Raw genomic sequence first — 17805 nt, forward strand, 5'->3', positions numbered from 1 at the left:
CTCTCACTGTGACCCTCAGTGAGTCTTCAGTGCAAGGCCGTCAGAGACCCATTTCCTTTCTGCTTCCCTGGCGGCTGGCTGGGGTGGGGCTTGGTCCCCCAGGATTCTGTGCGGCACGGGAGGGAGGGACAGACTTCCTGACTTCGTAAAGGCACCACTCTACTCCCCCAGCCTGGGTCTTTCAGCGCAGCGCCGTCCAAGGTCCATTTCCTTCCTGATTCTCTGTTGGCTGGCTGGGGTGGGACTTGGTACCCTAGCATTCCATGCGGCACGGGAGGCAGGGACAGCCTTCCTGATGCCATGAGAACACCATTCTACTCCTGCAGCACAGGTCCCCCGCATTCCGTGCAGAATGAGAGTCGGGGACAGCCTTCCCGATCAGGTAAAGGCACCACTATACTCCCCCAGCAAAGCCCGGGCCAAGAATGGGCCTGTCTACGCCCATCAGTGGCTGGAAAAGGCTGGGCCCCTCTCTAAGCTGTGGATCCTGAGCAGGGCCGTACTGGGAACCACGACCGGCCCTGGCAAAGTGCTCAGCCGTCCCCCCTCCCCACTGGGGGGGTTGGGGGTGCTGCCGAGCTCTTTGACGGGGCCGGTTTTCGGCCGATTTTGGTACAGGGCTGATTTTGCACCCTGTAACAAAAACGGCCCCCATGGGCCCAAAACTGGCCCCCACCGTGCGGCACACCGGGGCATTGCCCAGTGCCCGCTATGGCCAGTCCGGCCCTGTTCCTAAGCCCGACTCTGTGACTCCCTGCCTAAAATGGATTGGAAAAATTGATTTCTTTGTTGTTACAACCGCTTATTCTCAGGCAAGGGAAAATCGTAGAAAGCTTAGACGCCCTAACCACCCGGATGGCCATTAATAATTGTGTTGCTGCAGGGGTGTTTGGAGGCACTTTCCAATTTCCAACTCCCAGCTATTGAAGGGATCTATATTTTCTGGGGGAGGGGGTTCCTGTTGTTTTCCTGGGGTAGGCCCATGTAGTGAAGCAGCGTATTTCTTACATTGTCCTCACAATAACTTTTCAGCTGTGAACTTTTGCACATATTTGCATGTACGACAATGTTGGAGTAGTTTCTCTGAAACTACTTTGTTTACACATCTAGGTTTGCACAACATTACCCCGATGTCTCGAACATCAAGTACCAGGCTCTTTATGCACTATGTTCAAATGTCTTCCTGTCTTCATCCACGGAGCTAAAGAGTTATCTACATATCCATAGCATTGATAATCTACACTTAAATCACAAGACTGCTTTCTATTATAAATATTGAACATCCCAATAGATTAGTAGAGGAGGCACTTCAACTGACACTGAGGGTCGCTGTATGCTTAGATTTCACCACACTGTAGTCTGACATCTCTGTAATGGGCCCTCCACTTCATGACCAAGACGAGCTCCTATGTTCTCTCTCACCAGTTAATGAGATTGGCTCATCCCTAGGGGGGATTCTTGACTTCACACCTACACACACTATTGGTACACTTTAAGGTAAGGTTTTGCATAGTAGGAGTACACCAGATTAATGTCTTGTTTATATGCCTGCATAAATACACTGTTGTAGTACCATGGTGAATCTGTATCTAATATTTACGCTTATGGTGCTTGTAATCACTTTCTTCTGCTTCTGTCAACTGATTATTGAAGCACATATACGAGAGCGGGCAACATCGAATTTGGGACCTACCATCCCACTGAGTCCACTGTGGGGACAAGACAGAGAGGGGAGGATTTAGGAGAAGGATGAGCCCACACACTTTAGATCTCCACTCACTGCATGCTCTTTCATTATATTCCTGGCAGCTACCCCAGAATTGAGAAAGGGTCAACGGAAGACAACCAAGCAACTTATGATCAAAGCCCAGCACTGGATGACGAGATCTATGGCTGGGGACCGAAACTTTTCTGGATACTTTGCCAGGCACATCATTATGGCAAGGAGAGTGGAGTGGGTAGGTCAGTCCCCCAAGGTTTTAGCAGGTAATTGTATAAGTCTTAATTTCAATGACAGAAGGGTGGTGGGGGACTTACTCGGGGTACTTCCCAATGTACACTCACAAGGCTCATGGATTCATGCCTCCCTTCAGGTATTTTTATAGACTCATTAGACCGATGCCTCCTGAGAAAATGAGGAATCGTTTTGTAACTCAACCCCCTATCCTCACTGGAGGAGAGCAGTGTCTGCTTCCTATGGTTACCCCCACTTTTGCTGTGATTCACTGGTTTTTCGACTTTAGTATGGCTGTTGTCCTGCTAATCAGGCCCACAGCCTAGCTGAACTCTCTCTAAATTAATACCATGTACTTTAGCTACATACCAGATTGGTTACTGGGTCACCCTTGTGAGCCCCTGTATATGGTACTCTAGGTACCCAGGGCATAGGTGCACCCTAGGCCTACTAGGGGCTGCAGCATATATTGTGCCACCCCTGGTTAGCCTTTCAAAACTGACACCACATGTCTGTTCTTACAGCCTGAGTAAGGTGGTGTAATCACCCCTTACTTAGATATAGTATATCTATATCTACCTTATATATAGACACATAGTAACCTATAAGTTACTCCTATGGTTAGTATAGAACCCCAGTCCCTAGCACTTTAGATTACACTGGACAAAACTCTGCAACATATATCTTGGACCTGCGACATTCCATATCGACAGGAAGACGGAAGAAATCTCCCTTGTTGTCAAGGAGTGACCATCCTGTTCAAACAGGCACCAACAGCATCTTTGACAGTCTGTATTTTCGAGGCTCCTGCCGGATGCCGAAGAATCTGCAACACAGGACACAGACTTCCAGCCATCTCTGATGCTGACCTGCGCTCCCAGCAAAGCTGAGACCTGTGGCGGACATGAGAGACGTGGGACCGTAACTCCTGGACATCCTGCATTTCTGCTACTGAACCAACTTCCTGAGGGATCCTGAAGTTGTGCATTGGATTGCTTGAAGCCCCAGCCCCGAGCACCTTTAGCACCAAAACTCAGAGGCTCACACTTCACGAGTGTCCTGTGGGCCCGCTTTGTGCATTTCTGCTCAATGAGTCTTTGTGGTTCCTAGTCCGTTGGCTAGTGAGCCCCCAAGAAGATTAATCCTTGATTTAACTTGTTTTTCTGGTTGCTCTAGGCTTTCTCCAACTACTCCCCAAAAGAGAAGTTTCTCAGACCTGGCTGGTCTGCACCGAAGCCCATCTCAACATCTTACATGGATTGCGTTTACCAAGGCTTGTTGGGTTCAATCTGGATACTGACACCACAGTCAACTAGATCCTTTGTGGGACAGATTGAATCCAGCTCCTGGTTATCATCAACGCCTCCTGGTCCTCATGGCTGATGTGACAAGCTTCACCTTTTCACCTGAAATCACCCGATATCTGGTGGCATCTTCCTATCGCCATCCTGGTCACTGGCTAGTGGCCCAGACTCTGTCTCCTCTGCTTTCAGGTTATTCACATCTCCGATCCACCCTTGGATCCACCTGGACACTTTTCCTCTGGTCGCCTGCAGCACTTCTTCGCAGCTTTCCATTGAAATCGATGACGAAACCCGACACCAAAAGGCACCTATGCACCCGGCTTTCCTGGGTGAGGTAACACAAGTACTCCGGTGCTCCCGTGGGTCTTGACTCTCGAAGTGTCCTAGTGTAAAAGGGTTCCATCGTAGTTTACCTAGAAGTACCCGTAAACTGTAACTTTGTAACTTGTTTGTTATCCATACAAAGTCAATGGTAACCCGCGGATGTGCTTAGACACTGCACACGTCTCCCGTGGGCCTCCTACATCCTAACCTTTGGTGGTTCTAGGCAGCCCCAGCGATTTCATAGGCCCTAGGCCTGCTTTCTAACTCTCACGTGGTTCTTATACCACTATTTGAGTATATGGTTTGTGAGGCCCCTAGGTCATAACGTATACTGTGCAACTTATCGTATGCTGATTAAGTTCCTTGTATTGTGCTTTTACCTCTGACCTCAGAAAGAGTGCAGAGGGGTTGTGTTTAGAATAAATATATATATATATTTGATATATACCTTGTGTGGTGTGCTTTCATTTGGTACTCAAGAGATTAAAATTGGTAAAAGAACTAGCTTAACTCGTCTCCAAGTCTTAGCCTGAAGAATGCTCTCTACAGCTACCACTAGGATAGCTTTCTATAAGGTTGACTGTATAACCTACCATCAATAAGGGTCGTTTGGACTGGTGCAAGGTGCCCACTAGAATAGTGGACATCATATACCAGGCCAACTTCTCACACTCCCCATGTCACAGAGTTATCCAGATATGAAGTAAAGGTTGACAACCACTTTACCCCTCTGCAAGATCTAGAACCCTGTGATTGACTGAATAAAGTCCCCTTGGCCCCACCTACGGACACTCTCCCTATCAACATAGCTCAGGCAAGGGCGGATAGTGAGGAGAAAGTCACTCTCACTTTTCAGATAGTCACCTGGAATGTAGCTGGTTTAACACAAAAAAATGGGAAACATAGATTGGAAAAGTTTTGTAGTAAAACATGATATTGTGTGTCCCCAGGAAACGTAGGAAACAGGTCAGATATTTGTAGATGGATTTTGTCCATTCCAAACTGCAGCAGTTCCTTCCCTGATGGGTAGGGTGGAGGATGGTACTGTGACCCTAATAGCAAACATATGAAGGCTAAATGTTATAAAGTTTTTTTTACCTCTTCTCCCCATTTTCACATTCTATTATGCAAAGGTTTAGGTGATTGGGTTTGGCTATCTATTTTTAAAAGTATTGCGCGTAGCACGATACAATATGGCCAGAGTCACAATCCCTCTGAAATCACCTGCTAAGTTTATACCAAAGATACACCTTTGCACCTAGAAAACCTGGCTCCAGTGTTTCCAAACATGGAACAACTAGGGTATCTTTTTAGAATTTATTAGCATTAGACATTTGCACCAATTAGAAGTGCTGTTTGGCACACTACATTCCTGATCATGTTATTTTGCGGGTTAGCAGCTTTCACTGGCTGCTATGTGTTTAGATTCTCCACATCGTGAAATGTACCTGACTGGTCACCAAAGGCCCTCAGCAAAATGAAGCAGCTATTAAATTGGTGGCAGAAATATACATACCACAAATTAAAAAAACAAAATGCCAATAATACATATTTTGCGGTGATTTTAAAAACAAAATAATAAAATATCCTGGTCAGTGACATGAAGCTCATATTGCAGAGGCTGTCAACAATAATTTGTCACACTAACTGCATGCTTGCATCATTTTTAGTCATCTTAAATTATTGAAACTACTAAATGCTACGAGAAAGCTATCGATATTTTTAGTTCTCAGTAAATGCCAAAAACTGCCAACATAAAAAAGGGAATTAATATATGTTGGACTTGGCCCTTTTGGCAGGTTCACCCCGAAACTTTTTGCATTTGCCTAGCCTGTTTCTGTAACCTGGTCTTGGTGATATTAGGCCTCTGCGCACTTTTTCACTGTGGTCCAGTGTAAAGTGCATGCGCTCTCTGTGTATGAGTGATGAGTGGCCTGCCCTCCCATAGGAATGCATGGGGAATATGTGTGTCCATGATAGTTCCTGATATGTGGGGATTGCAGGGGCGAGTTTGGTATGTGCAAACTCGTGAGATTAAATGCTGCGCGATGATGTGCCCGGATTTATTGTCTCTAGTGGATAAGTGCCACTTCTAGAAGTTGGCATGTTTGTGCAGTAAATGTGAATTGACTGTCTGGCTTGTGATTGGCTGGAGCTGGCTGGTGTGCCTGGCTCCAGGAGTCAGGATGGGTCTGCCCCGGTGGTGAATGGAGAGATCTGCATGTTGATGGGAGGGAGGAGTGCACCTGGGACCTGAATACGGCTGGGCCTTCCCTCCACAATGCTGGCTCCACCCCCTGTGGTGTGTCTGATGTCCATGACCCACCCTGTGAATAGGCAGAGGGGCTGAGCAAAACAAAGTGCTCAAGAACCAGTTGCATCTGGTTCGCCCCTTGCCTGCACCTTTGGAAACAAAGGGATTTTGTGTATAAAAGAGGGGCTGTGACCCCATGAAAATGTTCTTGTTGGTGACTTGAATCTACTAGGGGCGTGCTGCTGCTGGGGCCCAGGGGAAGGCTTGTCTCCCTGTGCCCTGCCCTGCCCCAGGATACCTGGAGGGTTTTGCTGGGAACTGCTTTGCTCCACCTTGCCTCCAGGACCTTTTCTTTGGACCTTATTTCCTTTGGCCCTGGGAGGGCTTGCTTTGCTTTGGAGGCACCTGGCTCCTTTTGCACACAAGAAGCACGCTGCCTGAATGCCCCTGGGAGCTCTGTGCTCCTTTTCCTTGCGACCCTGTGAGAGGAAATCCCCAGCGTAGGGATTCCCCCGTGGCCCCTTCATGGCGGGTGCCCACCCCGCTTATTTCTGTGTTTATTGGCAGGTTCCTACGCTGCATTATGCCCGTTTGGTTGTTGATCTGCGCGGGTGCCCACCCCACGACTTTGCTCGGAGTCCTGTTTGAAGTGAGAGTGGGTGCCCACCCCGCCGGAGCCGCGAGAGAGCTTTCCCCCGGGCCGCTGCCTACCGCGACTCGGAAGTAGAGGAGGTGGGCGGGGCAGATTACCCCAGCCGGATCCTCGAGGGCTCCAATTCCGCTTCTCCCCCGGCCGGGGAGAAGCCGAGCAGAGCCCCGCCGGCTCTGTTTTCCAGTCCCGGTCCCGAGAAGGGGGACCGGGTGAAGATGCGCCTGGGTGTGCCTAGCCGGGCTTCCAGGAGTGAGGGGAGCCCCAGAGTACCGCCGCTGTCCCCCGAGAGTAGACGGCAATGGCGAGAGGAGAGCCCAGGTGAGTGGGGCTCAAAGTGCTTAGTCAGAGCGGCCCCGTGTGTGTAGCGGGCCGCTCCAACGTGGAGATGGTGGCCGAGAGGGCCCCGGGGGGTTCCCAATGCTAATGGCCATATCGAGGTGCATTGTCGGCGCCGGGCGGCCCCGACGGTGAGAGGGCTGCCCCAACAACAGGGGGCATGTTTGTTTCAGGACCCTGGGTGGCTCCACCGCCCCCATTATTTTCCAGAGCCTAGAGGGCTCCCATGCTTGGCGCAGGGTTAGTTAAAAGGGCCCAGTGGGGTCCTCAGGGGTCCGTGTTACCCCAGCTCACGCACCAGTATTTTAGAGCCTAGGTGGCTCCAACGACTGGTGCAATTTTGATTTAGGAGTCGCTGAAAGGGCCATAAATGGCACAGAGGTGCCAAGCCTTCCATAGCTGCGCAGCACTTAGTGCCAGCTGCAGCGTTTAGGCCCTGTTATTGTTCTCAGCTGCCCAGCAAGTAGTGGGCAGCTGCAAAGTTTAGGTTTGCGCAGATGGCGCACCCCTGACTGGCGCTGCCTTGGCAGCGCAACCTGACATTCTGGACACAGGGCATTTGAGCCCCTTCTTGGATGGCCAGCTGGCCAGGGGGACTGGGGGATGTATAGGGCGCAAGGCCCTAATATGATTGATGTGCTCTAAATGTGGTGCTAGGAAATGTAATGCAGTTAGTATGTTTTACGCACCCTGTGTTTGATACCTTTAGAGATGGTTTAGGCCTATGAGGTTGTTTTACCTATTTAGGTTTGTGTTAGTGAGATTTACGCCCCTAATGTGAGCTATACTTAGGAGGTAGGGTCTAATGTGTTTAGACTAGTGAGAGATTGCATAATGTGTTTATGCTGGTGAGGTTGGTGCAGGATATAATTCTCGCCTGATGTGACTGTGCATAATATAAAGTTATGTTACAGGTTGAGGTGGAGTACAGATTTTACCAGTGGCTACTAGTTGTAGGTTTATGATCTATTTTTACTTGTACCAATTTCTATTAAGTGTTGATCCTGAAAGTGGCCCACGTGGCCCTGTCATGTGTAAATAATCCTTTGTGAATATTGCCTGTGCCAGTTGGCACAATGTATATTGTGTGATTACTATCTGATGTGTTTTGAGAATACAAAGGCTATTGTTATATAACCTTGTGTGGAGTTCCTTTTGTAGTGTGCCTGGGATGTTGTTGCTATGTCCGTGCGCAAATGGTTTACACATTGCCTCCGGGATAAGCCTTACTGCTTGTGATAAGCTACCAAGGGGGTGAGCAGGGTTATCTTTGGTGTGTAACTCCCTTGCCCTGTCTAGAATGGTGGTTTCTGCCTGGCTTTGGCGCAAGCCTTAGCCAACCAGAAATACCATTTCTAACAATATATGTAATACCACTAACACATTAGTCAAAAACAGCAATAGGTTTTGGAAAATTAAATTGACCCTTAACACTCCATTTATGATTTGATTATGATTAGCAAATGAATATTAACATAAGTGTCTCTGCTCATGTTATTTATTTAAGTGAACAGAATCAAGCTCCTGTCACCATTTAAGAAATTCTCAAAGAAGTTAAGATGCCTCCAACCTCAGATGCTCCTTCAGCAATTATTGGATGAGTAACATTTTCTCAGAGTTGCAGCTCCAAACTTGGTGTTGGTCCACAGCAAGTTGCATGGGTTTCACAACTGGGCTTTGCCCTGAGGTCATGTAATGGAGGTTTTACATCTTGAAAGCTTTTGTTAAAATCCTCAGCCATGTTAGGATGCGAGGATATCATGTTGACTCTATTTGTGGTGTTCTGCCAATTTTGTCCTCATACTTTTGCACTTATGTTATAGAGATATAAGCCTAGGATCCCCATTTACCACCTCATCTACAAGTACCTGCAGGTCACATTCATTGTATTTAACCTTTCTCCTATGATATAAGCCCACGATGATGTTATGGGATGTTAGGAACCCGGAGGCTTGAGCAGGGTGGAGGATTGATGTGGATTGTGAAGGCCAAAATGTCCGGTATTTATCTTTCAGATGATGGTCTTTGTCCACCAGAACTCACACTGTGGAGAGGATTACCTTCATATGTGATATGTGTTTAACTGTGCCAATGTGCTGCGCAAGGGCTGGAGTGAGCCCCGAATGCTGAATGAGGCTCCAGCACAAGCTCTGATCTTTCCCTTTAGCAATTTGACCACTGTTGTCCATCGGCCCCGTAGTTACTGGCTTGGTCCTTCTTCCTACTGGCACCAGAGGTCCCTAAAGCCTTCTGGCCTCATGGCCCTTGTGCCTTAAGACTGTGCTTGTTCAAAGGCATTATCAATTAGAACCAAAAAATATTTGTCCATCCCTCAAACCTATGTCTTTGTTTAATGTTGGCTATGTTCAAATGAACGGAGAGCTGTCATCTTTTTTTTGTTAGGTACTCTGGGCCTCATTTATGAAAAGTGATGCATCGCTGCGTGAAAACAGTGATGCGTCACTTTTCATTGCGCTCTCCTTGCGAAATGATGGATGCTTCATATTTACGGTACGGCGCATCATGTTGCAAGTTGTTACAGATACATCAGTATTTCTGATGTATCTGTAGGCGCAAAAATGACGCATTGCTGGAGTGTGTCACGAAAGTGAAGCAACTCCATCAATGGGTCATTTCACATGTACCTGCATCAGTCTACACCTGCTGTGAGGCAGGCGTAACATATTGACACATTTGCGTACTAGAAGTGACATAGTGAAATCTGATAGATTTCCCTGTGTCATTCTGTGAGGCATACTTGCATCAGAAAGCCCGATCTGCATACATTATACCTGGCACAGGTATAATGTGGTGCAGGGGTTTACAAAGTGACGCATCTACCTAGATGCGTCACTTTATAAATATAACGCAACATGGGGCTTTTTAACCCTGCTGGTGCGTCACAAAAAGTGACGCACCAGCGGCGTAAAAATGTCGCAAGGGGTCATACATAAGCCCCTCTGTATTTTACCATGGTGAAGTCACTGGACTACATAGTCAGCTCCATGTTTGCAATTATACATAAAATCAGTCAAACAGAGGAATATTCCCTGGTATTTATTGTAGGAGACGTCAATGCCAAGGTATCTAATTCAGAACGTATGACCTTTAGTAATATAGAAATGGATCAAGCCTGGTTTATTCCAAAAACAGTGCTCATGGAAAAGGTCAGAACCGACAGATGGGGCCTATTATTCCTAGATAATCTGAGTATTGCATGATTTAATTTTCCTGAATGGAAGGTTTCCTGAAGATTCACGTGCTTCTTATACTTTTCATTCTGCCTGTGGTAAATCTTTAATCGATTATATGCTGATGCCACATCTAGGGGCCTATTCCGATGTCGGACGGACCTAAGTCCGTCCGACATCGGGCAAGAGTTGTAACCGACTGACCTGCTGTCGTCGGTTACAGCCCTGCTGGTATGATGCGACCGAACAGGGTTCGGTCGCATTCGTATACCTTACAATGCAAGCATGCTTTCCGACCGGTAAGCATGCTTGAAATGTAGAAAGCAGGGGTGCAGTTCATCCCTGCTTCCTGTGGCCGGCACCCCAAGGTGCCTGCCACCGGGTGCAGGGATCAACGGAGGGGCACCATAGGTGCCGCCATCCGGCAGCATCACACCCCTGGGGGCCCTGCTGAGGACCCCCAGAGAAAGCTTCTGACTGCCTTTTTGTGCCGGACAGACTGGAACGAAAAGGCAGTGAAAAGCTGCATTCGTACTGCCTCGGTCGCACAGAGGCGACCGGGGGAGTACTGGAGGATTTCCGGATTGCGGACTTGCTCCTCCGAGCCTGTCGCCCGCAATCTGGAAATCCGAGTCGGATTCCTTTCCGACCGAGCCCCTCGGAATGGCTCGTTCGGGAAGGAATCCGGCCGGCACTGACTGATTCGGTCGGAAGGGCTCCGAACATGGTTTGGAGCCCTTCCGGCCGAAATCAGAATCGGCCCCCAAGTGTTTAGTTCCTGTTCAAATTTGGAGATTTGGGGGACGGATTTAAGTGGCCATAGTAGCCTCTCTTTCTCAGTTGATTTTGAGTTAAACGTTCTTTATTTCTAGAACACAAAGAGGGATAATGTGGCCTTTGGTAAATCGAACAGGCGTTCCTTCGGGTCCCATAATAAGATAAAGGCCTTGGGCCAACGCCTCAACCTAGCAAATTTGGACCAATTGGAAACTCTCCAGCATGACCCTATATCATGGAATGAAAAGCAGTTGATTACCCTCCGCTCCTGTGAGACAAAGGACATAAACCACTTAAAAGGACCACCTAAGCCTTACATTTGATAAATCAGGAAATAAACCTCCTAGTCAGGAAGTAATTTATTTCCTTTACAGTTCCAAGACAGGGTGAAATTTTATCACCTCAAGTGATAAATAAGTTGTGGAGAACTAGATTTAAAGTGATGCTACGTAGAAAGGAAGAGGACAGGAAGTGGATCAATCTGTGGGAGGCTGCTTTTTTATTTAACTCAAGAAAATACCGAACTCTAATCGCTCATTATTGTGATTATAGAGATACTGTTCAAGTGATTCCAATATCGATGACAATTGGACTCAGAATATTTCTGAGTTTTGTGCATGTAACCCATGCAGCGATGACCCACCTGTCCTAAGAGTTGACACAGATTCACTGACTTTATGTGGTCCACCTTCTGGTAAGGAGGTCATGGGATTTATTCAAGGTGCAAGAACATCTGGTGCAATGGGACCTGATAAAGCCCCGATAGCAATCATAAAGCAGGAGCTACCTTTTTTTGTCCGCAATTTCCATCATTGCTATTTTTCGGGCAATATTCCGTCTTCCTGGAAGGGAAGCATTATTGTCTCCATGTATAAAAAAAGGCTTGAAAACTTCCTCAACAGTTTTAGACAAATTGCCTTTCTAAATGCGTCTGACAAATTATTTGCCAAAAGCATTTTACTCCATCTACAGATTGGGAATTTGGAAATAACATAATTCCTGCAGTTGTAAAAACGTACCCCCCCCCCGCTGAGGGGCATGCCAGTGTATTCTGCATTCATTGATTTCTCCACAATAGGGTAGCCCGAGGAACGCTGTGGAGAACATTTTGTTCATTAGGAATTCCAGGTCATCTTTTGAGGGTCATTATAGCTTTTCACTCCTCCACATGAGCTCAAATTTTGATGGGTGGGAATCTGTTTTGATGGATGTGAATATAGGCTTATCAAAGAGAGTAGTGACGCAGAAAAGTCTGAAGCAGGGCTCCCAGTAGCCGCCGCAGCTGTTTTTGCTCTATAGTAACAATTCGCCCATCAGAGTAGCAAAAGCAAAGGATGCAGTCCCGAAACTTGGTTCTATCAATCATTCACTGCATATCTAAAGCGTGCTACATACCCATGAGGGTCTCAAGGCGCTGGGGGGGGGGGGCTGCTACTGATCCAAGAGCCAGGTCTTGAGGAGTCCTCTGAAGGCCAGCAGGTCCTGGGTCTGTCGTAGGCTGGTAGGGAGAGCGTTCCAGGTCTTGGCGGCGAGGTAGGAGAAGTATCTGCCGCCGGCGGTGGTTTTCCAGATAGGAGGAACTGAGGCGAGGGCGAGGCTGGCAGAGCTGAGGCTGTGGGTGGGGGTGTGGAAGCTAAGTCGGTCGTTGAGGTATGTAGGTCCGGTGTTGTGTAGCGCTTTGTGTGCGTGGATGAGGAGTTTGAAGGTGATCCTCTTGTTGACGGGGAGCCAGTGGTTGTATGGATGTATGATGTATTTTATATGCCGACTATGCAGTCCTGCTGGATTTAACACCAATCAGCTTCCAAAGGTGTCTCAGCTAACCCTGGGCGTTGTTTGCGAAGTAGCGCTACGCGTAGCTATGTGAAGTGCACTTCGCACTACGCGAGTTACGCGTAGCTACGCGAACAGCGTAGTGCACTGTGCAAAATGCTGTTCGCACTGATTGCACAGTGCCGGATGCTTGTCCACACTGTGCAATCAGTACAAACTGCATCTTGCACAGTGCAAGTGGTCATTTTCTGCAGCTCGAGCAGATTTCTACTCGAGCAGCAGCTTTCTCAACGCACGGACTGGCAGTTTCTCAGCATATGCTACCACTCACAATGAGAAGCTTGCCAGAAGGTTTATTTTCCACACTCGCGATCAGCAACTTGATATTGCTCAATGCGAACGAGGAAAGTCTCGCCAGGATGTCATTTTGCTTGCCCCCGTTTGCCAACTTTACGTTAAGGACCGCGAGCAAGCAAAAAATGACCGCTGCACTATGCTACTTGTGTTTGCACTGTCCTACGTGCAAATCGCGTAGTGTGAAGTAGCGCAAACTTCGCAAACTACGCTAGCGTAGCCTAGTGCTTTGCCCAGGCTTAGTCTTAGCATCTTGGAAGACTATGCATTGGAGCATTTGCTAAAAACAAATATCTCAAAGATTAAAGTTTTGTCTTTTAGAAAGAAGGGTACCAGAATTAGGCAAAATGTTTATGGGTTTCTGGAAAATGTGAAGATGGAAGATGGAAGAAGTGCAATTTTATCCTTACTTAGGTAGTATTCTTTCCAGTATTTGTAGCAATAATTACCATATGTAAACACCATTGTAAAAGTAAGACATTCTCCCAAAACATCTGCCATCAATAGATTATATAAGAGTTGCGGGAAAGGCACTTTGAACGTCGTGTTGGTTTAGAAGGCAAAAATTACATCTACATTGAGCTATGCCTGTTAAGTGATGGACATGCAGCACTGGACCTTTTTTGACATAGTGGAGGGGGCAGATTTGGCGTCTAATCTGTAATCTGAATTCTCTTGTTTCGCCTTTTGTTTCTTCGATTACAATTTGGGTTAGCCTCCACTGTTGTGCTGGTTATGGCGGAAATTCTGTGGTGGGAGAAATGACTGCTTGGAAGGGAAACACTGTTATTTCGAACCATGCTAAAGCATGACATTTCAATTTTATGAGAGAGAAAAATGTTTTTTATGCTTCTTTTATCAAAGCAATCAAAATATTTGAGATCGTTTAAAATGAGGATTCCTCTCTTCCAAAATCCCTTCTAAAAAACTTACTAAAACATCTTTGTATAGAGTAAGCATGAAAAGGGCCGTTCCTCTTTGTACATAGCACGAGATGAATATGGTTGTTATAGAAAGTAGTATATGTAAAAATCCTCAACACTACCTTACTTGGAATCTTCCCCATGGTGCATGTAGAATTATTTAGCCTCTAAGGCTAAACTTGCTCCCTCTGAGTGCGGTCATATAAATATAGAAAGCGATATAGAAGTAAGAGAGTCTCTGTACATTTTGTTTTAGACATATTCAAGATCTAAATCAAGGGGTTTTCATGTGGCTATATTTGAATTTAATTGCATTGTAATTCCAATCAGGCAGTTTCATTTGCACTTAAAATGCTGTGATTGTTTTGGATTGTCTTTTGTGTGTATTCACGCTTTTGCACTTTATTATTGAGTTGCAATGAACTGCATATGTTAATTATACAGTCATACATCCCAATTGCACGTTACACATTGTGTCTTTTTGGATTTCTGTATTGTTGAAACAGTAATAACCGCGTAAATGCTACATTGGATGTATTTTTGTATTCCTTATGTTGTCCTCAGGCAACTATATTAGAACCTTTGCACTTTATTATTGAGTTGCAGTGAATTGTAAATTGTAATTATGCAGTTGCATGACCCATTTCCATATTATATGTTGTGTTTTTTTAGTTTGTTTTATAGTTTTCGCAATAATGACTGTGTAAATGTTTATAATGGATGAATTTTAGTTTTTCTCATGTGGACCTCAGTTGAGTTCCAAAACATAAAAAAATACCGATTGCTTGCTTGAGTGATTGATTGTCTTTGCACAAAAGCGTGATTTTTGTTGCAGACTGATCAAGTGGCCGACTTCAAATACTGGATGCTTGTGGGCTGATTTTAGTGCCCGTTCATAATTACCAGCTGGTATTTCCTCATGGGTAATTATCGGCCGGTAAATCTACATGGGAAATGGTAAATACCCTATGTGAAAATTCGAGGTGTTGTATTTGGTGTCCTGTGGTCATATTTACCTATAATAAACGGTATTTCCAGGTGCATAACCTGGTCCTTAGTATTCTTTCAAGACAGTGACATACACTCCCACACCATTTTCTGTACAACCACAGAATGATGTATTTAACAATAAAAAAAAAAAACTTCAGAAAAAAAGGCACTGAGAGAAAGGGCACTTTTTAAGGCAATCCCAGGGGGCTCTCAGTTCTACAAAATAAATAATAGGAGACCTTTGATAAAAGTTACAAAACACTACAAAGCATTGTAAAATGTTGTTAAAATTTCTAATGTAGACTAGAGAGGAAATATTTCATGCATTGAAAATAGATAGCATATTGCAATTTAATGAATCACTGTAATGAACAATACATAAAAATCAAATTAAGCGTCATGGATTGGCACAACGGGTGCAAATGTGTCCCTTTTCTTGAGAATGATAATTGGCAGTTTCATTTTCTTATTTAACTAAAAATTTGGTATGCTTCTGCGAAGAATTTTGTGATCTCATAGGGAATATATTAAGGATGATTGATTTTATGTAAATCCATTGTAATTAGCAAATACCCCAGACAAGTCTCAGTGCGAGAATGTGAAATATCTTTAATTGTGTTTATATTATGAATTCCTTTTCTGCCAAACTGAATTAGCATTCACACCCAGTAGAAACGCTTGTTTTTATTTCAAATTGCCATGTGAATTATACCATGACAACATTATGGAAGTATTAACGCATAGTTCAGGGATCTGTTACAGAACCAGTCGTTTTAAACGTTTAGTATATATTCTACACGTTGTTCACTTTGAGCAAGATTCACAAACGTATTGATTCATTTGTGAGTGCAAAATTCAATTCCTCGTTCACAGAATCACGAACGGTGGATACCTTGCAAAATCTAGCAGTATCGTGCAATCTCCATTTGTTTTTGGCCGGTACAATTTGAAAGGTGTTCTGCAATAGGCTCATCAGCAAACATTAGTGGACACCCACAAACATTGTGGGCAATTTCCCATTTCGAAAATGCTCACACATTTACCACTTTCCAGGTCTTCCAGTAAATGCTGCTGCTTTCCAGGAGTACACCAGTAATTATTAGTTACTTCATTAAAACCAAGATAAATTCTTCAAACTTAGTGGGGGATTTTGGAAGTGTGGGCTTTAATGATCATACATGTACAGTCATTTGAATTTAGCCCACAAATGATTCTAGGTATTAATGGTATCTAGTGGTGCATGCTATTGGATATAATGTGTGTCATTAGTGGGTATAACTGTAGAAAACCCTTTATTGGTAGAATCGTTTCTTCTCTTAAAGAACTGGGTAACCAGATAACGATTAATTGACAGCAACGAAGTGCCGGATTTCAGCAGCCACAGATCGAATTTCTCGTGGCCATTTTGGAATGTTTTGGCAAGCCAGTAAATTGAAGATGTGTTCTTGTAAATCTTAAACAGAAATGATCTCCCTCAAAATCCCCATTTCTGTGTTGGTAGTCTTAAAAGATTAAATGAATGAAAGGCAAAGTTTTAATGGCATCCTTGTACCAACAGCAGCCTCTGTTTGCCACAGAAGTAACTATTTAGCAGCCCAACGGTTTAATCAGAGCTGATTTGTATACTGGAACCTAAAGTTAGAAACAATTTGGTGACTATATAGAAATCCCAGAACAGCTTCCAGATAACCAATGGGCAAGCAGAGGTTGCTGGGCCCAACTGTGGGGGTTGAGGTCTTTTACTCCTGATGTCCAGGGGCCCAACTTACTATGGATCCTGAATAACTGGGCCAAGTACACTCCACTTGACTCTCAGGGTTGCGTGGTCCGAGAAGTCCAAAGCTCCCTTGGGGGGGGGGGGGGGTGGATGCAGGATAGTGAACACATGCTCACAACTCAAAATGTACACTGCAGCAGCAATAAATCATTGTCCAGTCAAATACTCACTTTTATGAAAAAAGAGAAGTATTTTATTTCTATTGCATACAACACAAAGGAAAACTACAACATTCACAAACAAATTCATTCTCTCTGGGGGGGTGGGGCTCTAGTGTTTCTTTGGTGATGCCCTATCTCACTCCCTCCTCCAGTTAGAAATAGTGTTTTTTCCTATTCACTATTGGTAACATCAAGGGTATGCTACACTAGCAGTCAATAGAGTTTCAGTACTACTGCGCTAACTTAGCAACAAGTTCCCTCAAGGCAGACAGGCCCAAAACCAGTCTTACCTGCACTGGCAGACGTGAAGGATCTGGAGATCCAGTATACACCCCGTATGCAGGTGCTCACAGTGGCAGAGTTCAGGTGAGTCAACTGTGCTCAGAGTAGGTGACTACACTCAGCAGGTGCAGAGTCTCATCTCTTACTCACAGTTGTGCACCCGAAGTGACCTGAGGCTGTCTGTGGCTCCTCCTATGGGGTAAGTGTCCAGTTCCTCGCCAAGTGGGGGGTTAGTTGCAACGGTCCTGTCTTGGGTCCCTCGTCTAGGTAATGGTGCGCAGGTGTTCCTGAAACATCCTCCCTTCTACAGCATGAGGTGACAGATCTGGTCGCAGTTCCTGATGTACCCGGTGACCCACTCTGGCAGACGGGTCACAGTACCTCACAGCACACAGGAGCCAGGCCAATGGGCATCGTGAAATCCTTCATGACAATCCCTCCTGGCACACAAGGTCCCGCCCGCTACCGCACAAGGCTATGGCATTTACCTCGCAGCAGTCTTTTTCACAGTAGCCACTCCTGGTGTATGGGGTTGTTAGTCAGCATAGCGCCACAGACTCTGGTCTGGCCCGATCGGCGCAGCAAGGCACACAGCTCAATACTCAGCAGCCAACCTCCTGGCATACACCAACTCTATCCTGCACATGGGCAATGACCCGATTGGTTCAGCAGTCATTTCCTCACACGTCACAAAGGGTGTCTACTCAAACGAACTCTCCACTGGACCTCGCTCCCTCCAGCGTTCTCTTCTTC

Source organism: Lissotriton helveticus, chromosome 10 (genome assembly GCF_964261635.1).
Source record: "Lissotriton helveticus chromosome 10, aLisHel1.1, whole genome shotgun sequence".
In the NCBI taxonomy this organism is placed as follows: domain Eukaryota; kingdom Metazoa; phylum Chordata; class Amphibia; order Caudata; family Salamandridae; genus Lissotriton; species Lissotriton helveticus.